This window comes from Schistocerca serialis, chromosome 3, assembly GCF_023864345.2.
Source record: "Schistocerca serialis cubense isolate TAMUIC-IGC-003099 chromosome 3, iqSchSeri2.2, whole genome shotgun sequence".
In the NCBI taxonomy this organism is placed as follows: Eukaryota; Metazoa; Arthropoda; class Insecta; order Orthoptera; family Acrididae; genus Schistocerca; species Schistocerca serialis.
In genome coordinates this window covers 581,332,008-581,348,794 of record NC_064640.1, presented here as the reverse complement: position 1 = coordinate 581,348,794, position 16,787 = coordinate 581,332,008, and the positions used below count along the sequence as shown (strand labels likewise).

The following is a 16,787-nucleotide window of genomic DNA, read 5'->3' as shown; positions in this document are numbered from 1 at the left end:
TGTAATGGGGAGCAAAGTATTGGTTGACTACTCTAGAGACATACGCTCTCTAAATTTCGACATGATAACTTCTCCGTGACACACAAAACTTCTGTTGTAGTGTCTGCCATTGTCGTTGAGCACGTCCGTGACTTTTCACGGTTACTGAAAGAAGTTGAAATGCGCTGCCCTCCTTTGTTACTACTTCTAACAATCCTTTCTAGTGAGGGGCCCATGCAATATATCAATACTCAAGTATCGCTCGAACGAAGATTTTATGCCCGGGTTCCCGGGTTCGATTCCCGGCGGGGTCAGGAATTTTCTCTGCCTCCTGATGACTGGGTGTTGTGTGATGTCCTTAGGTTAGTTAGGTTTAAGTAGTTTTAAGTTCTAGGGGACTGATGACCATAGATGTTAAGTCTCATAGTGCTCAGAGCCATTTGAACCATTTGACGATTTTATAAACTATCTCCATAATGTGTACACTAGTCAAATCGTGTCTTCCAGATACATGGCACATTCTGTCATCGAAGTGATGCAGGCAATGGGCTTTCTATGTTACACATTGTCAAGACAATACCTTAAATATCTCGATTCCTGGAAATTGCTGCTACTAGAGCCAACTTCCGTGGGATGTAATGTGTTGATGAGAGGGGTCGTATGAATACTGTGGTTTGTAGAAGCACACAGGCGTGCCACAGTGTAGCGAATTACTCGCTATATCAGTTCTGTGCAAAAAGAAATAAATAAGTAAAGGTTATCAGTCATTCCATCCACACTTTTCAAAGAAGTCACAGGTCGTTACAAGTCGTACAGATTATCATGGGCGCAAAAAATTACAAAGTGTGGGAAAAGGACGCTTAACTGAGGAGTTTGCTTCATATTGGTACACCCCGAATGCACGGTACGAGTATGAGTAAAGTCATACGAAGCCGTGCATTTGGTTTTAAGAAAAAAGCACTGTTCAGGTAAATGGTTCAAATGGCTCTGAGCACTATGGGACTTAACATCTATGGTCATCAGTCCCCTAGAACTTAGAACTACTTAAACCTAACTAACCTAAGGACAGCACACAACACCCAGTCATCACGAGGCAGAGAAAATCCATAACCCCGCCGGGAATCGAACCCGGGCGTGGGAAGCGAGAACGCTACCGCACGACCACGAGCTGCGGACATGTCCAGGTAAGTTGTGGGGGTATTAGCTATGAGGTATGAGTATATGGGGTTGAACACGGCCCCTGATACATGTTCCATCGTCTCTCACTCATAAACGATACAGAAGCTTATAGTTCGAAAATGTATATCCATTTTTACAGAATGAACAAGATGGAGCAGGAACTGGAAGGAATACGGGAGGATTTAGTTTCAGTTCTACAGATTAAGCGATTCCATGGCTTTAGCTAAACAATTCAGGCGGTAGGGATGGTACCTCTGAGAAGGAAAAATCTGAATTCCTGTTCTATCCTTGCTCAGTATGAGGCTGTGCTCCGTCTCGAACTATCTCGTCATTGACGGGACGTTTCCTTAAGCTTGCTTTTCCATTTGTACGACTCTGAAGCCTGGAGTGAACATGTATCTTAAGTAAGATAAGTCATTGCCCATTCCCTCAAAATTATCTCAGAATGGATTAATGAACACTCCAGTCATTTTGAAGTGCTTGTATAGCCATTATTTCACCTGACCTCATTTCCAGAGTACACGCCTAGACCCCATCGATATACAGGTGGGAGGCTTAGATCCAATTCCGAAAAATCTCTGTAAGTTTTGAGCTGCGATTAAGCACTCAATGCATAGGATTGTTCCTCACTCTTTCAGTATCTTCTGGACTCCATCATCAACATGGCTTCGCCATAACTTAAGCTTAGGGTTTACGATCTAATGCAGCAGGGAAAACTCTCACTATCGCTACTACCGACTTCAGCTTTTATTCCCGATTGTAAAACGGTAGCTGGCCACTGCATGGGAGAAAGGTTCGTTTCTTTCCATCTACGACAGGTTCAAGAAATCTAGAAACGCACTATTCTCGGAGTCCTTCTTCTTCTCTTTAAATAATGTTGCACGCACTTTGCAAAGAGTTTTCGGTAGTGTAAATATAACGTACAGAACCAACGCATGTTTCCACTTAAAAGCAAGTGACACTGTGCAGATACAACCATCCATTGTGCGATAAGAACACAATTCCTTGCATTCTTGTGTGAAGGGTACGTGGCAAACAATGACCTCACTTCGTACTGCCGAGGTTAATCATCCGTTTTTCGAGTAGTAGTCTCAATTATGGTTGTCCTGTTGGCTCATATATACAACTTGAGTGTGGTGTAAGTGATATATCGGTTATCTTCTGTGGCTGTCAGCACTTTTTATATATGCTTCTGTCTTTATTTCTACGTTATTTTCTGTACACCTTGTCGCATGATTTGCTGTCTAGCTCCTTTGTAACCTTATAAGAAATGAGAGGGGGTAGAAGCCTTCTTAAGTTACTTAGGGCAGGTGAATGGAACAGAGATGATACTAGGAAGAATTCTTGATTTCAAACTAATATCGTTAAAACAGTTCAACAGTTTATTTCTTATAAAAATATCGTACAGCTTACGGCTTGCTAGCCTAACTCCTTCAAGACACAGCTGAGTTACAGCGAACTGTTCTGATTACTTTAACAATATTGGTTGCTAGCCACCAGAGATGAGCACTGTTCCATGACTCGTTTTGCTTACTTATCGAAAATGTATGCATATTGCACTCTGTTCCCTTTATAACTAAGCTTTGTCAGAGATGAATAATACTCAACGACTCGTTCTAACTGCTTACAAAAATGTGTACCTAAGCTCACTAGCACAGAGATGTGGAGACTGCTCTTGTTCTAACTAATATTTTACACATAGACAAAGATACCCAATATTTCTGTTCCTCTGCGGTTACCTAAGTCAGTTGCGCTCCATAATGGAATACATTATCAAAGATACAAAATATTTCTGTTCCTCTGCGGTTATCTAAGTCAGTTGCGCTCCATAATGGAATACATTAACCTCGCAGCTGCACAGCAGTCAGCACTGCGATGTCGAGGCTTCGCTGGTGATCTTAGGTACACATTCCGACTGCTTCAGTACTGCAACGGATACCATACTTCTGTTCCTTCCTTAGATAACTCTTTATTCATAGTACACACACGGCTACAAGTTTCGTGTTATGAGGTTGTCTTGCCACGCAGTTTCTTCTTTCCCTTAATATTCTCCTAATTTCCGAAAACTTCCAGCACCGGTTGAAATCATTTTGAAACACGTGTGGAGTAGCATGTTCGTGTTTCATCGGCCGCAGTTACTCTGAGATGTTATCTCAGTGCAATGATCTTCTTGCTGAGGCCATGGGTGCACTATATGTCGGTATCACTCTATTTGTTCTTCTGAATTACTTTCTGCCAGTCTTGTGTAATATGCGTTGATAGAGGACATTGCCACGCAAGTAACGGGTGTTACATACATTTAACATCAATTAAATTTGGCAGCCAAGACACCCTCCCAGTACTCCCTAGTGTTCTTACAAATCTCATTTCTACAATCCGACATACATTTTTTTCCTATTCCATTAAAGTAAACTCTGTCTGAACAGGCCTCGGAAGGCCCAGCGTTACTGACCGATGTCCTTGTAATCCTAAGTTTACGGTATCAGTGGATGCTGATATGGAGGGGCATGTGCTCAGCACACTGCTCTTCTGGTCGTTGTCAGTTTTCATTTCCGGAGTTTGCCTCACTAGGATTGAGTGCTCCCTGCGTGCCAGCAGCGCTCGGTAGACCGGACGGTCACCCATCCAAATATTAGCCAAGTCCAACAGCCCTTAACTTCGGTGATCTGACGGGAACCGGTGTTGCGTTTGCGGCAAGGCCGTTGGCACACACACACACACACACACACACACACACACACAAGTGTGAGGCCATGGGTGCACTATATGTCGGTATCACTCTATTTGTTCTTCTGAATTACTTTCTGCCAGTCTTGTGTAATATGCGTTGATAGAGGACATTGCCACGCAAGTAACGGGTGTTACATACATTTAACATCAATTAAATTTGGCAGCCAAGACGCCCTCCAATACTCCCTAATGTTCTTACAAATCTCATTTCTACGATCCGACATACATTTTTTTCCTATTCCATTAAAGTAAACTCTGTCTGAACAGAGTGTTTGTGTGGGTGTGGGTGGGTGGGTTGGTGGATGAGTGGTCCCTTAGGAATTCAGACGCATTATATATATATATTTATATATGTATATATATATATATATATTTCAAATGTGTGTGAATTCATATATATGAGGGTCGAGTCCTCCCTCAGGCATGGGTGTGTGTGTTGTTCTCAGCATAAGTTAGTTTAAGTAGTGTGCAAGTCTACGGACCGATGACCTCAGTAGTTTGGTCCCCTAGGAAATTTATATATATATCAGATGTGGGTGAATTCCTAAGGGACCAAACTACTGACGTCATTGGTCCCTAGACTTGCACACTACTTAAACTAACTTATGCTAAGAACAACACACACCCATGCCTGATGATGCCCGAGGGAGGACTTGAACCTCCAGCGGGATATATATATATATATATATATATATATATATATATATATATCCCGCCGATATAAATATATGATGATGCCCGAGGGAGGACTTGAGCCTCTGGAGGGATATATATATATCCCTCCAGAGGCTCAAGTCCTCCCTCGGGCATCATCATATATTTATATCGGCGGGATATATATATATATATATATATATATATATATATCCCGCCGGAGGCTCAAGTCCTCCCTTGGGCATCATCATGTATTTATATCCCGCCGGAGGTTCAAGTCCTCCCTCGGGCATCCTCAGGCATGGGTGTGTGTTGTTCTTAGCATAAGTTAGTTTAAGTAGTGTGCAAGTCTAGGTTCAAAATGGTTCAAATGGCTCTGAGCACTATGGGACATAACATCTGTGGTCATCAGTCCCCTAGAACTTAGAACTACTTAAACCTAACTAACCTAAGGACATCACACACATCCATGCCCGAGGCAGGATTCGAACCTGCGACCGTAGCAGTCGCGCGGTTCCGGACTGCGCGCCCAGAACCGCTAGACCACCGCGGCCGGCTGCAAGTCTAGGGACCAATGACGTCAGTAGTTTGGTCCCTTAGGAATTCACACACACACATATATATATATATATATATATATATATATATATATATATATATATGTGTGTGTGTGTGTGTGTGTGTGTGTGTGTGTGTGTGTGTGCCGCGCGGCTAGAGGAACCATGCCACTGATCGCGCGGCCCATATATATATATATATATATATATATATATATATGTGTGTGTGTGTGTGTGTGTGTGTGTGTGTGAGTGTGAGTGTGTGTGTGTGTGTGCGTGTGTGTGTGTGTGTGTGTGTGTGTGTGTGTGTGTGTTTGTGTTTCTTCAGTGTGATGTAATGTTTGTTTTTTGAAGGGAAAGAGTGATACACGGTGAGGGTGCATAACCTACTCCTCTCGAATAGTACCAAGGGTGCAGCTGAACTTAATGTCCGACCCGATAGATGTCGCACCAACAACATTGCCACATGTCCATATTTCATGCCGGCCGTTGTGGCCGAGCGGTTCTAGGCGCTTCAGTCTGGAATCGCATGACCGCTACGGTCGCAGGTTCGAATCCTGCCTCGGGCATGGATGTGTGTGATGTCTTTAGGTTAGTTAGGTTTAAGTAGTTCTAAGTTCTAGGGAACTGATGACCTCAGATGTTAAGTCCCATAGTGCTCAGAGCCATTTGAACCATTTGAACCATATTTCATGAGACTGAGTGGAGAGGTATGGAAGTCAGCCCAGATCATCGGTTTGGAGTCTGGTTGTCAGGAACCTTACGTCACCACTTCTCTCAGTGTTGACCAAATACTGGTGCTAAACATCTGTTCCACGAACAGGATTTGAAAGAGTTGCTTCCCAGTCAAGAGCCACCACACAGTGAGACGCTAGCGACCTCTCTTATGGGAGCTGATGGTGGTATATGTAACATAACATAGTAGTAATAGTAACAGTCTTATAAAATTTGTAAAACGTGCTAGTGACATAGTTGAATTTTCTGATATTATTGAGGTTACACGTCTGAAAATAGTTGTATCTTACGATTCTGCTTAAATTTTTCCTTTCCGAAGGTCTTATTCTAGAGAAATAATTCCTATGGTGTAGGTAGGTAGTTTTCATTCTCTTAAAGCTAACGTTGCGATGTCTCCTTTTAATAGGAACGGTTTTCTTTCTCATCTTTATCCGATGTCATGGGCGGTTTGTTAAACCTGAAACTAAATTCCTACCAAGGACACACCTAGAAGCTGTTAAATCATGTACAAAATAAAAGGAGTATGGTGCAACGAAAAATTTACAAATTTAAACTTAGATTAAATACAATCTTTTGAACTTGAACTAGACAAAATGTGGGGCTTAGTGTTTTCAGTTGCCTGGAAATCTACTGAAAATGAAATTTTCAAGATAGTCTACCCCTTAACTGAGTAAATGCTGCAGCTCCTCTTGATTCCGTATTATAAATTACAAATGTGATGAGGGATTATGTGGTAGTAATACAGGACTATAAATTTTCGACACTTGCTCTACGTCCGTCATTCTCATCGTCTGTTTCTGACCTAAGAATATTTACTGCGGACGCACATACTTTTTGTAGGATATTCGCTATTTTAGTCAAATATGTTCCATGGTATCAAAGTAAAAACACATTCTCATTAACCGTGGAGGTTATTCTTAGAGTGAAAGTAGCAACACTCTGTGTTCAGTAGACACCCAGAAAATGATTTATCTGAGAAAGATTTTCTGCAACTTCAGCACTTAAAAATTCAAAATACGGGATTTTACTAATTATTTAATCATCATGAGGCAAGAAAAACTTTCATTTTTACAACAGTTCTTGTGAAAATCTGTATGTAAAGCAATATGTTGAATTTAAATGGCAATCTGTTCTCTGCAAGTCACAAACTGATGTTATCAACTAGTCTACTTACTAAATCTTTTTGTGCTACCCTGTTACATGTTATATCCATTAGGAAACGAAATATCAACATTTTGTTAATACTAGTTCTTTGAAGCACAGTGTAGCGAGTGTATCACGAAATACTTAAACTATAATATCGTTAAAGACGTACATTCTGCTCGTACATGGTAATGTGCGACGTTCTAGGTTGTGAGGCACGAGTTAGCCAGATCTGGATCGAACCGCAGTAAAGAATAAAAAAACGGAGCTGGTTAACTGCTGTGGTAGACCAACCAGTCTGAGTGTGGTTTTTAAGCGGTTTCCCACTTTCTTTAGCCAAATGCTGGGATGATCCCCAAAATCGGTCCGAAAGGTTACGATAACGTACAGAAAGATGTTTACAAGCTTCACAGACAAATAGCGCAAATGAGTTTCCTCCCTTCAGTTTTCTTGGCGAATGTGCCGACAGGAAGGGTATCAGATCATAAATAAAATAATTAAATAAAATTTTTCAGGCTTGAAAAGCAGGCGCCGTAATAATGGGGATAAGCGCTAAGGAAAAGAAAAAGAAGAAAGAATAAATACTGGTAAGAATGCAAAACACGAGACTAAAAATTAGGTTGATAATGCTTTTATTCGACGAGGAAGAGACTGCACAAGTTTCTGAATGTATGCCACGTTTAGGAGAAGCCAGTGGTTGAAAATTAGATCCCGTAGGGCTATCAAAGTGGGAGGATGTTGATTACTAAGTTTCAAACGCATTTCCAAATAGTGCCAGGCAGTTTGTACGCCATTATTTCCGGATGATTTAGCGGACCTGTTGAAGTGCGACAGAGTAGATGAGTGTTCTTCAAACCACGAACGTGCAGCCAGGAAAATACGGCTGTTGTCATCACGAGAAACGAGAGTGTCCGTAGCACACCCCTCCTGAAGATTTAGAAGAAAGAGCAACACTTTGTCTCTGATGATATACATCCTTTGTTTATGTTCGTGGTAACTTGAAAGAGTGGTATCCAGCCGTAATACGAGAAACATCCCTAAAACATCACAGAGACACCTGTGGCCTGGACTACACTCTCCATACACTGCAGGCTGAACGCGTCATTGGGCCGTCGGGGCACTCCACGTCTACATAACATCATATTAGAAGGGACATATTCGCAACTCTTGAGATCACACTATGCGCCGATAGTCGGCTAGGGCCTGATTTCCGTGTTCTTTGGCCCACTAATGACAGCAGCTTTATGTGCCACAGTGAGCAATTGCCCTTTGCAAGATACCCAATCAAAATGTCCACTGTCTGCAGTTACCTTCGCAATGTTCTTTCGGAAACTTGGTCAGGATTACCTGCATTCAGAGAGAAAAGCAATTCCTTTCGGGTTTGAAACCGATTTGCACTCGAGAAGGCGCGTACTTCTATCCCGTTCCTGTCGGTTAATGTCTACTTACGATGACTGTTCTAACGCCGTGTTATTTGGATGGGAGTGACACACCATTCTTTGTAGATACATTGGACAGTCGGCAGTTGATGCATCAGCAAATCGTGCGACTTCATTCCTAGTGAGGTCAAAGGCACGTCCTCGGCGCGATTCTGTTACGTTTCCACGTTGACACATCCTACTCTACTGATTCTACACAGCCTATTGGAAGATACAAACCACTTCACTGACGTGACTTACATTAGCTGATGAGGGTCTTACAACTGACTGATACCATTTCTACAAGATAATATACAATGATACAAAGCCACCAGTGTGCTTTTTGAATGGGGTGGCTAATACTGTGTCCAGTGATCTTATTAGTAACGTGCTTGGGTTAAAATGCGTCTCTAATAGTTATTAATGGAGAGGTCGTCGTGATAATAGTCATGAAAGGCATAAAATCTTATTATTATAGGAAGTGGTTCAAACCAGGAAAATTGTAGAGAAAATCATAGGTTGCTTACATTAATTATGATTTCCTTAGCTAATGACTTTTAAGTGGTAAAAGATTGCTGAAAAGAAGCCAGTATGTTCACTCAAATGTTATCCGATTTGGACTAACGAGGAGAAGTCAGCAACTGCCATAACCTAATTTCTTATGAACTTCGCTCGGTGGAAGAGGAGTCAAAATCAATAAATACGTGTCTCGGCTTTATCCGCAGATACTCGACAGTTTCTGAGGAAACGACAGTCAAAGGATTTTATATAATATAGATACCTTTTAGCGCACGATGTTCTCAACTGAAATACTGGCACAGTGCGTCGCGGTCTCTGTTTTGCGCCACTTGTTCGAAACCCGATTACTGATTTATTTATCTTATTTTTTTCTTTTCATTTATCTACCCATGTACGTCAGGTTACTACACGTATGTTTCTTATTAAGTTTTGGAGTACAAGGGCGTTATATTAATTGTAAAATTGCAACTGGGTTTCACAGTAAGTATCATACATTATTATACAATATATGTGTGTATGGCATTTGTAAGTGTTACAAACTTTTTAAATTCTCATATTCTTATACTTCATTCTTATCATTTCTTATATTAATTCTTGTATTTTATTCCTATCTTTATTCTTCGGGAAGATTTGGTACATTCCATTGGATGATACGGATAGCAGAAATATTCGGAACATGGAAACTCCGGATACTGCGAGCATCGCGCTAAGGCAGGTTTGCCACAGCGACATTTCTTCGTGTGAATCGCACTCGGGAAACACACTTCGTTAACATTGCTGAGTATCTCACGCATTGGCAATAATTAGGCGGAGAAACATGAATAACGGGTAGCTTTACTGAAAACTGGCGCATGCAACTGATTATGACTCAAGATGCACTACAGGAATTCCATCGAAAACAGTTTCTAATAATTTCCTCATTCATTTATTGTTATTCATTTAATTTCATTCACCAGACTTACAATTAGCAGACAAATAAGGACAACGTTATTCCAATATGGCAACGGCCTTGCCGTAGTGGATACGCCTGTTCCCGTCAGCTCACCGAAGTTAAGCGCTGTCGGGCGTGGCCGGCACTTGGATGGGTCACCACACGGGCCGCCATGCGCTGTTGCCATTTTTCGGGGTGCACTTAGCCTCGTGTAGCCAATTGAGGAGTTACTCGACCGAATACTAGCGGCTCCGGTCAAAGAAAACCATCATAACGACTGGGAGAGCGGTGTGCTGACCACACGCCCTTCCTATCCGCATCCTCAGCTGAGGATGATACGATGGTCGGATGGCCCAATGGGCTACTTCTGGCCTGAAGACTGAGTGCTTTATTTCAATATACACTGAAAAACATTCGTGAGTAATCCTCTATTGACATGGACAGATAAATAAAAAAACAAAACTGAAAATAACAATCGGGTTTCGAACACGGGGCACAAAAGTGTGAAGTCGCGATGCTAGCCACTGTGGTAGCTCTTCGGTTGAAAAATTTACTCGCTACGAGGATTATAAAGTAACTCTAAGACTCTGACCGTCGTTTTTCAGAAACATTCGAGAGTCTATATATAAGTCGAGACGCGTGTTCGCTTTTTAATCCCTCTTCCACCGAGCGAGTTTTCTGGGGAATCGGGTTATGACACTTGTCGCGTTCTCCTCGTAAGGTGCATGCGAGTATCAGTCTTACAGCATAAAATCGATAGAAAGAAAAACAAAAAACGCTGGGGAAAGATTTAGGGTACTATAATGTAACAGCGTTTGCGTGAACGTTGTACCCAGCGTCAGGGTGGTGCACTTAGTGGGTGAATAATTAATGTGAAGAGCAGATACAAACTGTTACATTTGCCACTGATGCGTCACCACTAATTTAAGCTGCGTTAAATATGAAACAGTGACAGGGCTTAACTGGAGTTACTTAGTGAACGACCGCCATCCATTCAGCTTAAGGATATGAGGACAACGCGTCTGGAGGTCACAGCCGGGACTCCTGATTAATGTTTGAACACTGACGTATGTTGTTCGGACATATAAATCTTTCAAGTGAAGAATGAAAAGAAGCTGTGTTTTTAATGTGCTCGCACAACGAATCAGATCCTTTCCTCTCTCTTTTTCCAACTGAACGCTAGAACCCAGCTACTTTCATTGAGTAAAAGTCACCAAGCATTCCTATGTAACTAAGAAATCGATTTACAGTGCGTAAGCTCCCCGCACATAGCTGTTTAACAGTAAATAATTTTAGAAGGCTTAGAGCTTACGAGAGAGAAACACGTCTACTTGTTCTTGACTGTAGAACTAACTCTTCTCTTGTCTGAGGGGATGTAGAAGTCCAGACAAATCGAGAAAGTCACTAAAATTTGTAAAGAAGCAGTTTGGCGAAATATCTTCAAGGAATGTGGCAGAGATCGACAGCACAGAGAGAACTTTCTCGTTCCATTACAAAACAGCGTGCCAAAAATTGTTGAACAAAGCTTTCAATGACAGAGGGATGTATCCAGAACGAAATTTTCACGCTGCAGCGGTGTGTGTGCTGATATAAAAATTTCTGGCAGATTAAGGCTGTGTGCGGACCGAGACTCGAACTCGGCATCTTTGCCTTTCGCTCGCAAGTGCTCTACCAACTGCACTACCGGAGCACAGTCCACGACCAGCTCTCACACCTTTACCTCCGCCAGTACTTCGTCTCCTAACTTCTAAATTTCACACAAGATTTCCTGCGAACCTTGCAGAACACTCCTGGAAGAAAGGATGCTGCGGAGACATGGCTTAGTCGCACTCTGGGGGATGTTTTCAGAATGAAATTTTCACTCTGCAGCGCAGTGTGCGTTGATATGAAACTTCCTGGCAGATTAAAAGTATGTGCCAGGCCGTTTCTCGAACTCGGGAACTTTATGTGAAGGTCCCAAGCTCAAGTCTTTGTCAGGCACACAGTTTTAATCTGCCAGAAAGTTTCACAGCAAGATGTACTATTTACAGGTCGTTGATATTTCTGCGATACGCATCGCGTTTCATCCTATGAGACTCATTTTGCGTGCTTTGTTACGTATTTTCATTAATTTAAATTTGTGTACAAGTGTTAAACATTCGAAATGTCTCGTAAGTAATGTATTACGTTTACCCATCTCAGAGTAGGAAAGGTTCAACCTTCTACACGATCCAGCCACATTAGTGTGGCCACCGTCTATGTCCGACGTCAGCTTGCAATAACCACTAATGGACGGCAGATGTCAACACTTGCAATAGAGACTATACATAAGGCTTGGCGAGTAGGAAGGGAGATGGGGGGAGGGGGAATATTGTAGTCGTTGTCGTAATGCGGAAACGGAGCCATTCGTCTTAGTCGGTAAGGTCATGGTCATTGGCTTTCGCGCCAAGGGTGGAAGCATTTGCGAAACGGCTAAGTTTGTAAACGTTTCGCGTGCCCCCTTGGTTAAAGTATAACTACAATGTGAAAATGGCACTACACAAAACCGGCGCCGTTACAACTTACTGTGGGCACCACGGACCATAAATGACAGGGGGTACCGACGGCGGCGGAGACGTGAACGGGCGAACAAACGTGCAACTACTTATCATGTGACCTCCCACATGAACCGAGGGACTACCAACAGTGTCTCCTTAATGACCTTAAGCGAACATTGCTAAGTGTAGACCTCCACAGCAGGCGGATAGTTCATGCACCCTTGCTGACTGCTGTTCATCAGCGACGAAGGCCTACATCTACACGCCAGTATCGCAACTGGACGTCCACTGATTGGCGACAGGTAGCCTTTTCAGATGAATCACGTTTCATGCTCCACACAACAAACGTTCCTTAGCGCCTACGGCGTGAAGCCTGAGAATGCAAACAACCCGCAAAAATCGTTGGAAGGGACCGGTCGGAAGAGGGAACGTTACAGGTATGGAAGGCACAATGAAACTACACGAGTAGGACAATGTAACGCGCCTCACAGCTCGTAGCGTACTTGCGTGGTTCGAAGAGCACCAGGATGACGTTACCGTACTTCCCTGGCCACTAAACTACTCGGATGTAAACGCAACCGAGAATCTGTGGAACCACCTCGATTGGACTGTTTGCGCCAAGATCCTCAACCGAAAATCCCAGTGGAGCTGGCCACGGCACTGGAGTTGTCAGGGCTCCACATCCCTGTCGATACCTTCCAGAACCTCACTCAGTCCATTCCTGCACGTCTCGCAGCGGTCGGCGCTCAAACAGATGCTTATTCGGGCTTTTGACAGGTAGTCACGTTATTGTAACTGGACTGTGTGGAATGAATCACACGTATAAACCGTTACGCTAGATGTCACATTCTTTCTATTTCAATGTAAAGGTATAAAATGCACCAGCGATTTACCATTATTCACTTGGCGCAATGTGCATCGGATACAAAGAAACTGACAGTGCTCAGTAACTAAGAATTTAATGAAGAAGCAATTGCCAGCTGTCTGGACTGCATTGTTGAAAGGGCATATGAAATATTTACGACTAACGCGTCTTACAGTAGAATTCATAAATAAACTTACCAGACAAAATATCAGCCCCCCACCCCGTTAAAAGGGGGGTTATCCACACCTTCAACGAAGTTGATCGATTCATTGGTGTATCAACGCTGACTGTCCGACATGTCCACATGCAGTCCGGTGAAAAGTATACGAATATTTAAACTGACAAGGACGGGAGACGAATGTCAAATGGTTGAAAAGGCTCTGAGCGCTATGGGACTTGACTCTGAGGTCATCACTCCCCTAGAACTTAGAACTACTTAAACCTAACTAACCTAACGACGATACATACATCATTGCCCAAGGCAGGATTCCAACCTGCGACCGGAGCGCTCGCGCGGTTCCAGACTGTAGCGCCTAGAACCGCTCGGCCACTCCGGCCGGCGCGAATGTCATGCCTTGTCATTGACAACTGGTATCAAACCAACTCAACGGAAGTTGCTGCTGTTAGCCAATGTAGATCCATGTGAAGCTGTTTCTGAACTAAAATTCCGAAGGAAACAGCGTGAAAGGATACTTGGAGATCGGTAACACAAAAAGTCAAGTCTATATGAAGGTAGTATCTGTTCCCGAAAGAACAGATACCCTTGATGACTGTGCAGCTTCTATAGAATGAAATGATAATTAAATCGACACCCTAGCTGCAAACAGGCGCTGATATACATCATTGGGGACATGTTGATAATATGTGCCGCAACGAGGACTCGAACCCAGTATCTCCTGCTTACATGGCAGACGCTCCATCCATCTGAGGAACCGAGGGCACGGAGGATAGTGCACCTGCAGGGACTTATCCACTGCACGCTCCCCGTGATATCCACAGTCCCAACTTGTCCACACCACTACATTCGTAGTGCGCCTAATAGATGTTTGCCAATCACACTCATCTATTAGGCGCACTATTAATGTAGTGGTGTGGACATGTTGGGAATGTGGGTCTCACGAGGAGCGTGCAAGGGATAAGTCTGTGCAGGCGCACTATCCTTTGTGCCCTCGGTAGCTCGGATTGGTAGAGTGTCTGCCATGTAAGCAGGAGATCCCAGGTTCGAGTCCCAGTTAGGGCACACATTTTCAACATGTTCCCAGTGATATATATCAACGCCTGTTTGGAGGTAGGGGGTCGATTTAATTATCATTTCATTTTAGAGAAGCTGCACGGTCATCAATGGTATCTGTTCTTTGCGAACAGATACTACCTTCTTATATAGTTTAAATATGGATACCCGGCGATTGACCTTCTTGTGCGAAAGTACGCGCTATGCCCCAACTCGTAAGGGACTTGGTAGATTAATCTGCCACGAGTCATGAGTGTGATGGGCAAACATCTATTAGGTGCACTAAGAATGTAGTGGTGTGGACATGTTGGGAATGTGGGTCACACGGGGAGCGTGCAAGTGATACGTCCCTGCAGTTGCACTATCCTCTGCGCCCTCGGTGGCTCAGATGGATAGAGCGTCTGCCATGTAAGTAGGAGATCCCGGGTTCGAGTCCCGGTTGGGGCACACATTTTCTACATGTCCCCAATGATGTATATCAACACCTGTTTGCAGCTAGGGTGTCGATTTACTTACCATTTCAAAAAGTCAAGTGCTCACAGTGCCAGAGAAAGCTGCAGATGTTCAGTGGGCCAGAGAACACAGAAACTGGGCAGTAGCTTACTGAAGGCTCGTTTCGAATGAGACAAGACACCGAGGGCACAAAATGAAAGCTTTGACCTGTAGTCTGTGGAGTGTACTTGAGGCCGGAGGTTGCTCTGTGATACTTCCCATGTGTTTTTCGTACTATTACTTGGACGCATTCTTTTTAGTTGCCGTGAACATGAACTAGGATGTTTAATTCTACGTTCACGTCGATGAAGTGTTGCCCTTTCTTCTACATGTCTATGAAGTGTATATTACGGATACTCCCGTCTTCCTAGATGACATCACCATTGTTCACACAGCTGCACGCGTTCGTTCTAGGTTTGATGAACACACAGTGACCGAATCGTATCTCGCCTGGCCCGCTGAATTGTTCAATCTTAATCCCATGTAAAACGTCTGGGACAGTTTGGAAATTCGTGGGAGAGAGAGCGAGGCCTTCGCGTTGTACTCCGTCCGGGGCGCATATTCGGATATTTTCGCTATCAGTAATTAAAAGTATTTTTGGGTAAATACTTAGAACATTTTTGCTAATACTGTTTGTGGATATTAACACACTAAACTGCAAACATTCGAATGACGTGCCTGTTGCCAAAAATGGCAAAATTACTCCTAACTGCCTGTCGCCTGGAATTACCTGTCTCATTGCCACACTGTGTTTCTCCATTGTTTCTCATATTAACATTGCTCAGTAACTGTTGTCCATTGTGGACGCTTTAGAACGCTAGGTGGTTGAAACTGATTAATTCATGTAATGAAACAGCAGCAATCACTTGCTTTTATAGGCGTTTATTTTTCCGTGCTGACATTTCGAGATACCTGGTGTCACGTCTTCAGAAGCTTACATTTATTTACTTGTAATGAACATTGTTTCTTTACTAATGACGTCGCAGAATTTTGCAGCAGCTATTGTTCAAATGGATCTGAGCACTATGGGACTTAACATCTGAGGTCATCAGTCTCCTACAACTTAGAACTACTTAAACCTAATTAACCTAAGGACATCACACACATCCATGCCCGAGGCAGGATTCGAACCTGCGACCGTAGCGGTCGCGCGGTTCCAGACTGAAGTGCGTAGAACCGGCAGCTATTGTCAAACATCCTAAGTAAAAAGCAATGTTCTCGATGGGTAAATAAGTGTTAACATCTAAAGACGGAGTGAATATAATAAAATGAATGTGCTCTCAAAAGCGCGTGTTTTTTGGCAGAATTTGTTGTCGTGTTGTGTTCTGTCGAGAGAGAGGTGTCATTTGGATCAGTGCTTTATTCCGTGAACATTAACATCACGGAAGTTACAATTTTTACTTTTATCCGCTAGGAGCGCCGATGTCGCGTCAAGTGACGAGGAGGGCTGCGAGTTCCAGCAAAGTCACATTATCCTGTGTGCGGAAATTTATCACAGCGTCCGAAGCGGCCCGCAGGAAACTGCGTGAAACGTTGTCCTATGTAAGGTTGGGTGCGCGTCAGAAATGCACATTTTAGAGTGATACAAGAACTATCTCCTGACAACTATTTTCAATTCAATAAAATTTTTGTGCTACTGAAATGGAGAAATATTTAAACTTTTAAGAAGAGTTGATCTTTCACACTACTCAATATTTATCTCTCCATTTTCCCTAAGCTATATGTGGTACAACAAAATAATTTTGTAGTTACCTTCAGCGGTATATGTTGATAACGTCTGCAAACTATCTGGTCAGTAGAGTCAGTAAGAGTGAAGTAATAAATTAAAGTCTCACGTC

At 43.0% G+C, this 16,787-nt stretch overlaps 1 non-coding gene and 1 pseudogene across 1 annotated transcript; one reads left to right on the top strand and one right to left on the bottom strand.

Annotated features, from left to right (window-relative positions):
* Positions 1–3,747: 3,747 nt before the first annotated feature.
* LOC126471666 (5S ribosomal RNA) lies at positions 3,748–3,865 on the bottom strand (annotated as a pseudogene).
* A 10,964-nt stretch (positions 3,866–14,829) lies between these two features.
* Positions 14,830–14,904, top strand: Trnat-ugu (transfer RNA threonine (anticodon UGU)). The gene has a single exon. It is a non-coding gene; the product is annotated as a tRNA-Thr (tRNA).
* Positions 14,905–16,787: the final 1,883 nt, after the last annotated feature.